The 14,465-nt window shown below is 34.3% G+C and overlaps 1 protein-coding gene across 1 annotated transcript in view; it reads right to left on the reverse strand.

Moving 5' to 3' along the window:
• The window catches only part of RBBP8 (RB binding protein 8, endonuclease), an 81,921-nt gene extending 67,817 nt beyond the window's left edge, over positions 1 to 14,104 (reverse strand). The window contains exon 1 of the mRNA XM_055558946.1: positions 13,870 to 14,104. The gene's annotated coding sequence lies outside the window, so the exon portion shown is untranslated. The remainder of the gene's footprint in view (positions 1 to 13,869) is intronic.
• Positions 14,105 to 14,465: the final 361 nt, after the last annotated feature.

Genomic DNA, 14,465 nt, shown 5'->3' on the forward strand with positions numbered 1-14,465 from the left:
AGCTGCCAGAGAACCCAACTATTGTTTCTGATCTTGGCACTCCCTTGCTTAAAACCCTTCAGAAACTCCCTATTACCTAAAGATTAAAATTCAATCCCGGGGACTTCCCTGGTGGTCCAGTGGCTAAGACTCCACGCTTGTAGTGCAGGGGGCCTGGGTTCAATCCCTGGTCAGGGAAATAGATCCCACATGCTTCAACAAGAATTGAAGATCTTAAGTGCCGCAACTAAGACCCAACATAACCAAATAAATAAATAATAAATATTAAAAAAAAATAAAATTGACAATTTAAAAAAATGTCAAAGAAGTCCCTCTTAACCTTGCACCTCTAACCACCACATCATTCTTTCCCTCTAAAACAGGTTGTTGTTGTTGTTCAGTGGCTAAGTTGTGTCTGACTTTGTATGACCCCATGGACTGCAGCTCGCCAGGCTTCCTTGTCCTTCACTGTCTCCTGGTGTTTGCTCAAATTCACGTCCATTGAGTCGGTGATGCCTTCCAACTAGGGAGACTGCTTATATTCCTCCTTCCAGCTCCTTGCTATTTCTTTGTCTTGGTTCATATAACCCTCTTCTCTTGAAATGACTTCCACCCAGATACTTTATATTTCTACCTAGCCTTTAAAGACTTAGCTCAGGCAGTGCAGCTTCCAGGAGACTACCTTAAGGTCTCTCATCACTGCTCCTTCCTACCCTCTTCCTTTAATAGCCCTCCTCATTCTCCCATACTCCTCTTTGTATGTATTTTATCACTGCATTTAATTCCATTATATTGTAATTATTTTTAAAGCTTTTACCCAACTAGACTGCAAGAGGTTCCTTGATAGCAGAGACTGTGCTTTCTTTATTCTTCTCAGTATTCCTAGTTCTTACCAGAAAGTCTTGTGTGTGTGTGTGTGTGTGTGTGTGTGTGTGTGCTTAGTTGCTCAGTTGTGTCCGACTCTTTGTGACCCCAGGGACTATATAGCCTGTCAGGCTCCTCTGTCCACGGGGATTCTCCAGGCAAGAATACAGGAGTTGGTTGCCATGACCTCTTCCAGGGAGTCTTCCCAACCCAAGGATCAAATCCATGTCTTCCACATTGCAGTTGGATTCTTTACTGTGTGAGCCACCAGAGAAGCCCATGAATACTGGAGTGGGTAGCCTATCCCTTCTCCAGTCTTAGCACAGTACTATCTAATAAAGCCACATATATGATTTAAAATTTTCTAGTAGCCACATTTAAAAAGGTAAAATACAGCAGGTGAGATTAACTTAATATATTTTGTTTAACCTAGTTTGTCTAAAATATTATTTCAGCATGTAATCCATGTACAAATTTATGAATGAGACCTTTTACATTAATTTTCTTCATTAATTTGAGTCTTCAAAACCTGATGTGTCTTTTACTGTTATAGGACATTTAATTTGGGTTAGCCACATTCCAAGTGCTCAAAGCCACATGTGGCTAGTGGCTACCATATTGGATAGCCCAAGACTATCATATATAATGAATAAATGAGGTTCTATGGTTTACCTGATGAATCAGGATGGAGCTGATTCATAGTCTATTTCTGCTATTTGTTCTGGCCATTTCCCATCTCTTCTCCCTCTCTATACATCATCTTCTCCTCCCCTCCCAGCACTGAGGCCTGTATCCCCAGGCAAAAAATTTAGTGATTAAACCCATTATGATTGTTTACAATAAAGTCCAGCACTTCTAACGTGAACACACAATACTAGGGGTGAGCTGTATCCCTAGAGTCAGAACTATTTTCAAGAGCAAAACAAAGGAGATAATAAGACAGAGAGAGATAAAAATAATGAGGTTAAGTATAATAAGAGAGGTAAGAGGGGAGAGAAGTATTAACATAATAGAAAATTATGTTAACTGTCAAAATTTATGTCAACCTAAATGAACACTTGATTTAATTTTTAAAAAGTTGTTTACAGTAATTATGAACTGTTGTTTGGGGGTAGGGGTATACATCAATTAGTGATCTTGCCCCAAGTGCCAAAATGTTTCATGATTTGAGTGGATGGTGCCAAGATTCCAGTTAGGTTGAGCAGTTTTGTAATTGTTTTAAAGATATATTTAACATTCATGGAGGATGTCAGTATCATAGTTTTTATTTTGATAGTCTTAGGTGGTCATTAAAGTGCTTATAACAGACATTAAAGATTATACATTGCTTTCTAATTAGAAAAATTAGCTTCATTAGTCTAGCCAACTTCCAACTTTATTTTGGTAAAGAAGCTTTATTTATTTTGATTATCACTATGGCTACATAGAGCATCTTCATTTCCCATGATAAGCTATTAAAGTTGTTTGTGTTTTTAAGTACTTAGCTACTTCATTTCACATCAGCAATGGGCAAAGTTTTATTAGATACATAATTTTCCCAATTTTGGAACTATCTCTTTATACTTGATAGTCTTATACAGTATACCATGTGCTTGCCTGTTGGCATAGGTTTAAATGATGGTGGGCTGATCAAGAATGTTTATGATCTGGTACTGCAAAGTGATTTATTGTCAAAGGAAAGGGGTGTCTTTTTCTTCCAGATCATCTGTTTCTATATAGTGGCTGCTTGGGCAATATTTTATATCTCTGCATACGGATTTATAAAGCCCAGAAATTTTGTTGGATAGGCCTTAGACCCTTTTTTTAACACTGACATTTGTAAGAACCTCAGAGCGCAACTGCTACAGAGATGATAAAAGAATTTAAGAGTGATCACTAAGACTGTAGGGTGATCTATAGAGATCAAAATACAAATGGATTGTATTTTCGGAATCTTGAAAAACTAATATTTAATTCAGCAGATGTTGTTCTATACAACATTGTCCTGTGTGTGGATATATACACACACGCACATATTTATGTATAATTTATACACACATATATATATACACACATATATTTATGAAAAGTTTATGATGATAAAAATACAAATATATATATACGTATATAATGTGTGTGTATATATATGTGTGTGTGTGTGTGTGTGTGTGTAATGCTACCATGATGGCAGCTGTGGGAACAATACTTATTTACAGTAATGTAAGTGGAAAATAATATGAACTGTAGGAACAAATCACTGACACTTGGAGTCTATTAATTAAAGCATTCCTTGATAGGTTCAAAAGAGCAAGCACATTTAATAGTCATTGCTTTGTCCACTAAAAATATAATGATTCACATCAGTAAACTGGTGAATTTATTCACTGATGGCAAATAGTTGTGACCTTTAATGTGTTCATGCCTCACAAATTACAGATATGTCTTCAAACACACTGGCTGACTCCCCCCCACATATTTTCCCTATTCTAACTATGTTTGAGAAAAATAGACTTTAAAAAAAATAATGTCTTTTTCCTTTTCCTAATCCATGTGTTAGTCATAGGTTAAGGAAGCTTTGATTGTTACCATTCCAAAAATGTTTTATGTTCAAAATTCAGCTCTTAGAGACCTTCAGTTTTAGCCAATACTTTTAAATTTTATAAGTTATAATCTGAACTATTATAAATGAAAAGTGAAATTAAATTATGTTTTAATTCACTTCTCACCCTTTAGGACAATTTGTTTTTGCAGGCTATTTAGGATAGATAGAATTCCTCTTCCCAAATTTAGTACACTTCTTATATACAATGCTCATATGCCTGGCTTACCATCAACAGTTCTGGTTAATGTCTATTCTTCTGGCTTAGCTATTAACAGGGCTCCCATTTACTCTAAAAAATATCCTGGTTTGAGTGATAAGTCAAATGGTCAGAAGGTTTAGGGAATTTGAAATATAGCATAATAAAAAAGGGAAGATTCAAATGACCCTTTGTTGGCAGGAATATTTCCTTCTCAACTATATACAGATCTATCTAAACTTGTTTTAAAGAATATTGTGATATAGATAATGTAAGCCATAAAAGAATTACACTTTTTGATTTATTGATAGTACTTTGAAATTCCCATTAGTTGAGAAGTGGTTTATTTAATTCTGTTAGAAAATGGATTTAAGAAAAGTTTATGATGATAAAAATACAAAGTACTGTTCCTACTTATCTTCTCTTTTGAACCTAAAAATAATTATGTCATAAAGGTAGAACAGGTGCAGTTTTCATCTTTTCAGAGAAGTTGATAAATTAGGTGGCGTGACTAGCACTATATGTACAAACTGGTAGATAAGTTGACCCAAGATTCCAAAGTTTTCTGGACATGAGTCCTTTATCTATGATCTTTTCAGTACACTCTGCTATTTTTGAATAATAGACTCTATATGAAACTTACTCTGTGCTTTTCTGTTTTTAATTTAGAAAATAGTTTTGAGAAAATAACCAAATAAAGTTTCTGAAAAATTATTCAGAAATTATTATTACCTAAATGCTAATTTACAGTTCCAGTGCATTTTTCTATTTACTTCAGAAAGATTTACATGATATGAGTTTACTAAAAGGACTTTTAAATTTGATAGCAATTTAAGTCTCATTGAGAAAAAGGAAAATAAACAGGGTTCTCTTGGTCAGGGTAGGAGTGAAGCACTTTTATCTCAGTTTTTAAAGACTGTTTTGCAAAAACAATTTTATTTCTTGGCACATGTGTTCTTTCACTTGGCTTACAATAGACGTGGACATTTGAAAGAGGAATATAAATTGATTTCTAATGGAATTAGTGATAAGTGTTTATTCTAGCTTTCCTAGCTAGATTTTTCATGTAGTAAGATTTTTCAATCTATTTGAAAACTAAATAGATTGAAGGGCCTTGAATTATGTTGTAACCTCAGAAGGGACCAGAGTAGGAAGTGCTCCAAAAAGCTGTAGCCTTGTTCTACAGTCATTGATGGCATATGGCCATATTCCCAGCCTGTGTTACTGTGTGAGTCCTGAGCTGAGAGGTGACCAGGATTTATGCTCTGGCCCTGCCTCAGGTTATTTGTATAATTCCTAGTCAAGTCTTACTTCCTCAACTGGAAAATGAGAATACTCATTCTTACTGTGTCCAAAAGGGTTGTTGTAAAAATGAGACATTATTTGTGAAACGTCTTAGAGAACACATCACAGAAGTTTGAAGCAGCTTGCCTATTGGGAACAGAGTGGTAGAAGGCTTTCTAGGCAGAAGGCATGTGCAAACGTTCTGCTATGGAAAATCGCTGAGTTGTGGAAACTGTAAGTGTACCATAATGTATTTATGTGGGCTTCCCAGGTGACGCTAGTGGTAAAGAATTTGCCTGCCAATGCCAGATATATGAGGGACACAGGTTGGGAAGATACCCTGGAGGAAGGCATGGCAACCCACTCCAGTATTCTTGCCTGGAGAATCCCTGTGACAGAGGAGCCTGGTGGGCTAAGTCCACAGGGTCACAAAGAGTCGGACACAACTGAAGCAACTTAGCATGCACGCGTGCAATGTATTTGTATAGGTTGATAGTGGGAAATCAGCAGCAGCTCCACCTAGTTTTTTGAATGAATTATAATTTTTAACTATAATCCTCTTTAAAGCAAGTAATTTAACCTATCTGTGCCTCAGTTGTTTATCAGTGATATGACAATCATAATGCATACCTTGGATATTTCACAGGATTGTTAAGGACTGAATGGTTATACGTGTTGTGCTGTGCTTCAGTCATGTCCAACTCTTGAAGACCCCATGGACTATAGCCTGCCAGGCTCCTCTGGCCATGGGGATTCTCCAGGCAAGAATACTGGAGTGGGTTGCCATGCCCTCCTCCAAGAGATTTTCCCAATCCAGGGATCAAACCCAGGTCTCCCACATTGCAGGCAGACTCTTTACTGACTGAGCCATCAGGGAAGCCTGACTGGTTATATGTAGGTATTTAGATACTATAAGAAACTGTTAATAATAGATAAATTTAAGAGCTGTGGCTAATCAAAAAGATGTTTCCAATTGCTAATGTTATGTAATTGTAGTGAAATTGTTGAATTGGTATGCAAATTGTGAGAGATTTATAACTATAGAAGGGATTAAATAATAATTTATTAAGTGGTATTACATATCTTACTTGATTCAAATGATTAAGTTTAAATAAGTCAGGTAGTTAAATAGTCAGGTAGTTATTATATTATTATTTCTGTTATATTCTAAGTGTTAAAGTGTTAGTCACTCGATCGTGACCGACTCTTTGAGACCATATGGACTGTAGCCCACCAGACTCCTCTGTCCATGGAATTCTCCAGGCAAGAATACTGAAGTGAATAGCCATTCTCTTCTCTAGGGGGTTTTTAACAACTGCCCAACTGCAGAATTGTAAGGAAAGGGGAAACTAATTTATTCATTTATTTCAGAAATTGATTGTTGTAAGGAATCATTTATTTAACAGAGATTTATGATCTATTCAGCTTCTTGGGAAAGGGAACATTGGGATCAAGTTGATTGTGATTTGAGCTAATTTAGTGAAGATCTGAGTACATTTGATAACTCCTTTTTAAAATAGTATCTGCTATTATTGGACTTTGTTCAGCAGTTTATGTTCCCACTTTTTCTTATTTCAATGCCTTCTTCAGTCTAGTTTCCCTTTTTCAGTTCAGTAGCTAATTTAACCACTTTCTAAGAAAGAGTTGTTTTTAAAAAATTCAGATAATTATTCTATTCTGACATAGTTCAAATTAAATGAAAAGAGGATATGATTTTAATCAGATTTCTTTTTCAATTGTACCTATTTCTTCCTCATTTTCTCTAAGCTAAGTTTCTATCCTTATGCAAACAAATATGGTATTTACTCAATTAGAGCATATAACTAGCTATTCAGTTTTCTATTTTTAATGAACTTGATTAGAGCCTTCATCTAACATATTTTTCAGAGCCATGCTCCAGGATCACATTAAATGTTATAATGAATTAGTTCTTGTAACCGGACCCTATTGAGAATAGTCCAAGACAAACTTGTAGTATTCAAAATTCTGTGTTTTACTACAGTAATAAGTGTTATTTGAGGATGCAAGGTTTATAGTTTTACCAATGTAGACTTAAACAATAGTCTTCAGATCAATGCTGGACATAAAAGTATTTATAGAGTACATACTAATTGTTCATTCTGTGACTGTTTGGCTCTTTAAAAACTGGCAGCCAAATTCAGGAAATGAAATGTAGTTTATTAGAAAATACCTTTCTCACAGAAGATCAGGTTTCCGTGCAGCTCAGGTTTTGTGGGAATGGATCAAATACATCAGACAAAAATAGGCTAAAGTTCCTCACTTTCCATTTGAAATTGCTATACTCATTTCTCAAACAATCCATTTTAGTTGTACAGTGTATTAGTTAAACATATATTGTTAAACTAACGAAAAAATAGTTTTACCATATTTATTCTGTAATGGATCTGGACTCCTCTTGGGCCCAGGTCGCTCCAGTCATGGCAGTGCCAGCAGTTTGTCCAGTCCAACCTGACAGCCCTCATCTGACTTCTGGTTTTAACATTTAGTATTAACATGTGGTTTGTTGTGGTACCAAAGGAACTGCTGAGAATTGAATTTACACTAATGTGTTTAATTTACACCTACTGGTGGAACTAGAATGACATGTCATTCATCTTAACAAGTAAAACTGTGGGAAAAGAGGTTGGTATTGTTGTGCTGAAATGGACTGAACAGCTTTTCATGCTGAATGGCCTATTGCCAGTTTCCAGGTCCAGGGTTCAGGTTCCTGGCCAATAGTCAGTTCCAGTGGTTGGTTCTATATTATAGTTAAAAGACATACTTGTTCCTGAGCAACATTTATCTCTTTTAACTTTCATCAAACGAGTTCTTGGACAGGTACTAGAGCAGAAGATAAGGGCTCACTGAACTTCTATGTAGATGTGTATTTACCATTCAGTACTTATTTGGGGGGCTTCCCGGTGGTGCAGTGGTAAAGAATCCACCTGCCATTGCAGGAGATGTAAGAGATGGAAGTTCGATCCTTAGGTGGGGAATATCCTCTGGAGAAAGAAATGGTAACCCACTCTGTTACTCTTGCCTGGGAAATCCCATGAACAGAGGAGCCTGATGGGCTACAGTCCGTGGGGTCACAAAGAGTTGGGCACAGTTGAGGACTGAGCACACATGCACACTTATTATAATATATGATTGAAAATTGATCACAATATTAATATTTTCAAAAATGCAAATAATCCTTTGATCTCAGAGTGCATTTCAGCTACTTTCAGTTAGAAGACCTCCAAATGTAGACCTGTATGGATGGTCCTTGACTTAAGATGATTTGACCTTAATGATTTTTTGACTTTACAATGTTGTGAAAACCATATGCATTCAGTATAAGCCATAATTTTAATTCTGAATTTTGATCTTTTCCCCGAGTTAGCAATATGCAGCATGATGTTGTCTTTATGATGCTGGGCAGCTGTCTTGAGCCGCAGCTCCTATTCAACCATGTAATCATGAGGGTAAACAGTCGGTGGCCTTAAACCATTCCATACCCAGACCAACATTCTGTTTTTCTCTTTCAGTACAGTATTCAATAAATTATTTAAGATATTCAACACTATTATAAAATAGGCTTTGTGTTAGATGATTTTGCACACCTGTAGGCTATTTTAAGTATTTTGAGCATATTCAAGGTAGCCTAGGCTAAGCAATGATGTGTAGTAGGTTAGGTGTATTAAATGCATTAAAAAAAATTTTTTTTTAAATTATTTTCTGGCCACACCATGTAGCATGAGGGATCTTTGTTCCCCAACCAGGAATTGAACTTGTGTAGTGGAAGCAGAGTCTCAACCACTGGACTACCAGGGAAGTCCCTAAACGCATTTTTGACTTGTGATATTTTCAGTTTACAGTGGATTCATGGAGACTTAAGTTGACGAATCATCATAAGTTGAGGAAAATCTGTATATGTTAAATGTAAATTTTTTCCTCATCACAGAACTCTGTAATATTGCTCTATGTCCATGAATATTATACTGCAAGCTACAGAAAGTTATCAATCATTATTTCTTAATGTTATTAAAGTTATCAAAACCTTATTTCTTAATGTTTCAAGATTCATTTATTCATTTCAAGAAATTCATTCAGTTTAAACTATTTTCACGTTGGAAGTGTTTCTCATTCCTAATTTAAATCATTGTAGAGACAGATGCAGAACCTTCAAGGGAATAGACTTAGGAGACAGAACTTTGAAAAAAAAATTTTCCATGTAAGTTGTATTTCCACTTTGTCAATAATACATAATTTCTAAGTTAATAGTTTTCTGATTATTTTTAAAACTATATGTCTTTAACATAATGAGCTATACCATTCTCTAATTCCCAGTTAGTTTTTGATGCATAGCAAGTTTGGTTGTTAGTCCTGTATTATTCAAATTAACTATTTATAGAGAAACATTTAAAAATTACGTGTGTGCTTTTCAATTGTTTAGAGTAATATCCACTTTGAATGTATGAAAACTAAATGGAAATTAAATGCTAATTTAATGAATAGTCATATAAGGTTAAATTGCTTATGGATGTAATAGTTTTAGTAAGAATGTATAGTTAGTGGGCTAAATTGGTGAAGTGGTTTTTTTGTTTTTAGGTATACACATGAGCTTTTCAGTTTAATGCATTTACCATGGATATAAATTTGAATTATATTGTTCCCATAAAGCTTATTTGTATAGCAGTTAAACATCTTTCAGGAAGTTAAAATTGATTGCAAAGGCCCAGTAAGATCAGTTTGTGTTATAAAATGGATCTATTTGTTGATTTTAATATCAAGTCATAATCTCTTTCCTGTTCCTTCTTCACACATTGGAAGATGTGTCAATTGACCCAACTTCCATTAGATAAGCTTTTAAAATGTTTTATCATACTATTCTGAACTCCTTTCTGACTGATGAGATGAGATATCTCATTAGTGAACTTTGTTCATTGGCTCCATTTCCTAATCAGTTTATCAATCTGTGGCTAATTTAATATTATTTTTAGAACCTGTTGAATCCTATTGTATCTTACTTCTTACATCCAGTTTTGGACACACTCTTCCTATCATTATCTACTATCAAGGGAATGCAATATAATTTCATATTAACCTACAGTAAATTAATTCATCAGAGAATCTTTTGGAGGAAAAAACATACTCTATAGCCCTGAAGAAATAATTCAATCAGTAATAGAAAGCACAATCCTTAGAACACATAGAAATCCTTGGCCAGCTAATCTGATGTCGTGTTAAATGATATATATAAATAGATGTAAAATGCCTTTGAAGAACAGATACTAGGTACGAGTAAGGCATAATTTGCACTATCTTTGTCACATCCTTCCTTTGGTAAACGGAGAAGGCAATGGCAACCCACTCCAGTACTCTTGCCTGGCAAATCCCATGGACAGAGGAGCTTGGTAAGGATGACTGAATTTTTTAAAATTATCCAAGCCTTTTAATCACATTGGTATATTGCTCTCAAAATACATTTAACAAAGGTGTCTTTGAAATGATTCTTTAATTGGGTTCAATTATATGGGTTTTTAATTTTTTAGATTTAACAAGATTAAAATATTAAATCTTAATATTTTCCAAGATTGCTGATTAAATTTTATCTCTGACAAAAATGTATATTCTAAGTTAAAGCTTTGACTTCTCTTACTCAAGGTATTTGTTGAAATTTATTATATATTCTATTAAAAAGGTGGGAAGAATATTGACTGCTATACCTACTATGTTCTAGAAACTCCCCTAGGTATTTACATACAATATCTCATTTGATTCTTCCAACTACTCTTAGAGAATGATTTCCATTTTCTTCATTTACAGATGGAGAAAAGAGAACTCAGCATTAAATAATTCCCAAGGGTAAACTAGTTTGTAGTAGAGTGAATATTCAAATCCATCTCAGTTTGGGCCAAAACCCCATATGTTTTTCAATATACTACCTTTTCTCTTGAGTATAAAGATAAGAAACAAAGTTTTTTCCAGAGTCCACTTGGACTGAACTAAATTTACCAAATTTAGAAACATCCGCCTGGTAAGATTTTACCTGTGAAAAGATAAAGAGCTTAGGAGAATTAACTTTTACCTTGAAGAATCAGAATTGAAAAATTTCAGCCTTTTTTTCTTGAGCTTTCTGTGGTCCTATTACCTTGGAATTCCTCAAGTTAAAAACACTTAAAGCATTTTTGAGCGCTTGTGTACAAAGCGCTGTATTAAGATATCACCCTTTATATAACAGGTTCTATCATCTCTAAGATGGGTTTTGAGTCCTGTAATCCTGGGCTTCATCTACTTTTTGAAATGTTTTTGTCAGTTTTAACCAAATTTTAGAAGTACAACCTTCTTAGGCAAATCCTAAACTGTATCCATGTAAGAGTGACTAAAACAATACAAAAATACATATAGACTTATACACATACTAAGAAAATAAACAGTTGAGACAGTATAAAGTAATAATAAGTTTTAAAATGACAGCAGTATCCACAAATAATCTGGATAAAGATGGAGTAATGTGAGATACTCATCAGTTTGATACAACATTTTGTGATGGCCTTATGAGATTAGGGTTTGAAGAGGTAGTCATCTTCCTTACCAATGGCAATCCCATAAATTTGGCCACTATACCAAAAAAAAGTTCAGGGGCAATAATTAAATAGATTAAAATACCAAAGCAAAGAGTTTCTTGGTTCAGCAGATACTCCTTAACATAACTTATACAATTTTACCTTTTTATGAATCTTTTAGAACACAGAGTAGATTTTATGTAGTATTCAGAAGAATCAATGTAGAGTGGTGAAAAAATATTAGTCTGAGCTGGTATCAGGAAGCTGGGATGGTCTAGTACCACCTCTACCCTTAGACTATGTTATTCAGCTACATTTTGGGGCTTTTCATTCAACTAAAAAATGAATTCATCAGTCATTTGGAAAGAGTCCTTCTAGCTCAGAAATGTCATGATTCTAAGGGCTTTTGATAGGAAACCCATGAATACATTCAGGAAAGAAGGAGGTTATAGGTGTTAAGAAAGCTAGCATGGTTGACAACAAGAGTCATTGTGTGAAACTGTATGGCCAGCAATAAAGATAAAGGAATGCATCCCCAGCTAGACTTAGAGAGTAAAAAGGTTATTAAATGACTAGAACAGTTTTTGACCTAGGCCCTCAGATAATGTAGGGCTATATAAAATATATGTGCATACACAGATTCCTAATTTGATTGATAAATCTGTATATCCTTAATTTTAATCAAAGTATCACACTGTATCAATATTTTAAAGTAATCAATTTATGGAAAATATATAAAAGTCATATTTAATAGGAAATCATATATTTGAAATTAAAATTCCATTAAAGTGAAAACTGCAGATCCCTCTCCAAAATGTAGCATTAGACTTGAAATTTTACCCACAAATTTTATATGAAATATATATCTACTTCCTAAATAGCTTTCCTCAAAACCATAAACATAAAAAATGCCTAGTAAATAAGCTGGAATCCCAAATTAAGTTTATCTTTAAAGAATAAGCTCTGTATTATAAATATAGTGAGATTTTAAAATTTTAAGTTACTAGGTATAATATATTTACCAGAAACAGTATAAGTATACACTATTGACATATATCTATATTTAGCCTGAAAACTAATTTAAAAGAGAAAAATTCAATCAACTGAAATTTTTGATCCCTATTGTCTTCAAAAATTGTCATACTACAGTTTATGCTGAATAAAATTAATTTTTTGCTTTGCTGAATCAGCACATTCCTTTTGCAGATTCAACATTACATAGCTTTTTGTAAATTCAGCTGAATATCAGAAGCTTTACGCAGAATTGCCTTGGAGTAGGCAAGCATCGAAAAGGTTTCCCTGCAAAAACTGAATCTCATCTGAACATTTAAACACTTAAAAAAAAAATTATTTAGTATCATCCTGAAGAAACTCTTATAGCCTTTGAATTTGAAAATAATGACAAAGTGAAGACTCTAAAGGGACAATGAAAAGAATGCATCAGTCTTGCTCAGTTCAAGGTGAGTCATATGATGATCTGCAGATAGTCTTTGAGAGGAAAGTATTTAGTATAAATCTATTTTTAAAAGTAATTTTTAATTCCACGATAAAGTTCGTATATCAGCTGTTATATTAAATTGCCCAGAAGATGTGTGCATTCAGTTCAATCTAATACTAATAACTAAGGAGTAGGTTGGTATGCCAACATAAATCTAAAGGGATTGGTAACTTTCATTTTAAATGACACAAATTACTAAAATAAATTAATTGGATCAGTGGAAAAGAGAGGTAAAAGAATTATTTTAAAAAATAAACTAAAAGAAGATCCAAATATTCTTTAACCTAAAAAGGTTTTCAGACCTAATAGGCATGACAAAACCTGTCTTCATTCCTTTCTATTCAGCTCAGCAAGGGCTTTTGAGCTCCAATAGTTAATCAGTTACCAGATTCCACAATCTTTGTTTTTCGCACTCCTCACTTGCTGTGAATTGTTCTTTTAATGTGCTGAGGATCACCAAGAAGAATAGCACTGTTTTTTTTTTTTTTAATGCCTTAAAAAGGCAGTTATTATTTTATCCACAATTAGATTTGCCATATAAAATGTTACCATATAGCAACAGCCTGTAAAACATAATAGTATATTATCAAAGGAGTAGATGGCTTAAGATGAATCATTACATTAATAGGTGAAATATATTTAGCAAAATTATTCAACCGAGCTTTCTTAATGACCATAGCCATGCATGACTTACCAAAAAAGTATAGAAAATGTATTATATGGCAAGTAGTCTTTATTCAAACAAATCAATGAAAATATATGTATGCAAGTACTATAAAACAATATTTAAGCAAATTTATATAAAAGGTACAATGCAGGTATTACCATGTTAAAAAGATATCATCTTAAACTTAATTTCTTAACCTTCTAAAAGTGCATAGAAAATTGAGAAAGATAAAAAAATATATTAACTTACCCTTCAATTTATTTAGAAAACTTCTGCTCTTGGTCAAAAGCAGAAGGTGTTTCACTGCGGACTTTCCCTGAAGCTATGAACTTACACAGTAATCAGTGGGAGACACCTCTCTGGACCATGCTAGAGTTTGCTAGACACCACTGCTGTGTGGAAGAGTTCTGCTGCATCTAAGCTATATAAGGTGTGCAATGGATAACCTAATATGCCTTTCATTTAACTGGCTGGGCAGGTTTCTGCCGTCTGTGGAACATGGAATCAAACCAGAATATGTTGGCACAACAGCCCAGTCAGACCGGTTCTTCTGTAGATCCAGAACCCGTCCAACCAGTCTGCATCAAAGGCTAGCCCAACAAGCTGCAGCGGCTCAGCTCTGCTAAGCTCGTACAGGTGAGTTATCCCCACCTCCCGTCAACTCCCAACACACTGCTTAGAATGTTGTAGCCTGCAGCAAAATAATTCAGAGTTCCAGTGGGAGGGGAAGATCTGTGTCAGGTACAGCAACAGTCCATTGTTACAAACCTCTCATTGTAGATAACTTGAGTATATCTCATCCTCAGAGGTAGGTAATCCTTTTTAAAAATTCACTTCAAGGCTCT

Source organism: Bubalus kerabau, chromosome 21 (assembly GCF_029407905.1).
Source record: "Bubalus kerabau isolate K-KA32 ecotype Philippines breed swamp buffalo chromosome 21, PCC_UOA_SB_1v2, whole genome shotgun sequence".
Taxonomy (NCBI): Eukaryota; Metazoa; Chordata; class Mammalia; order Artiodactyla; family Bovidae; genus Bubalus; species Bubalus kerabau.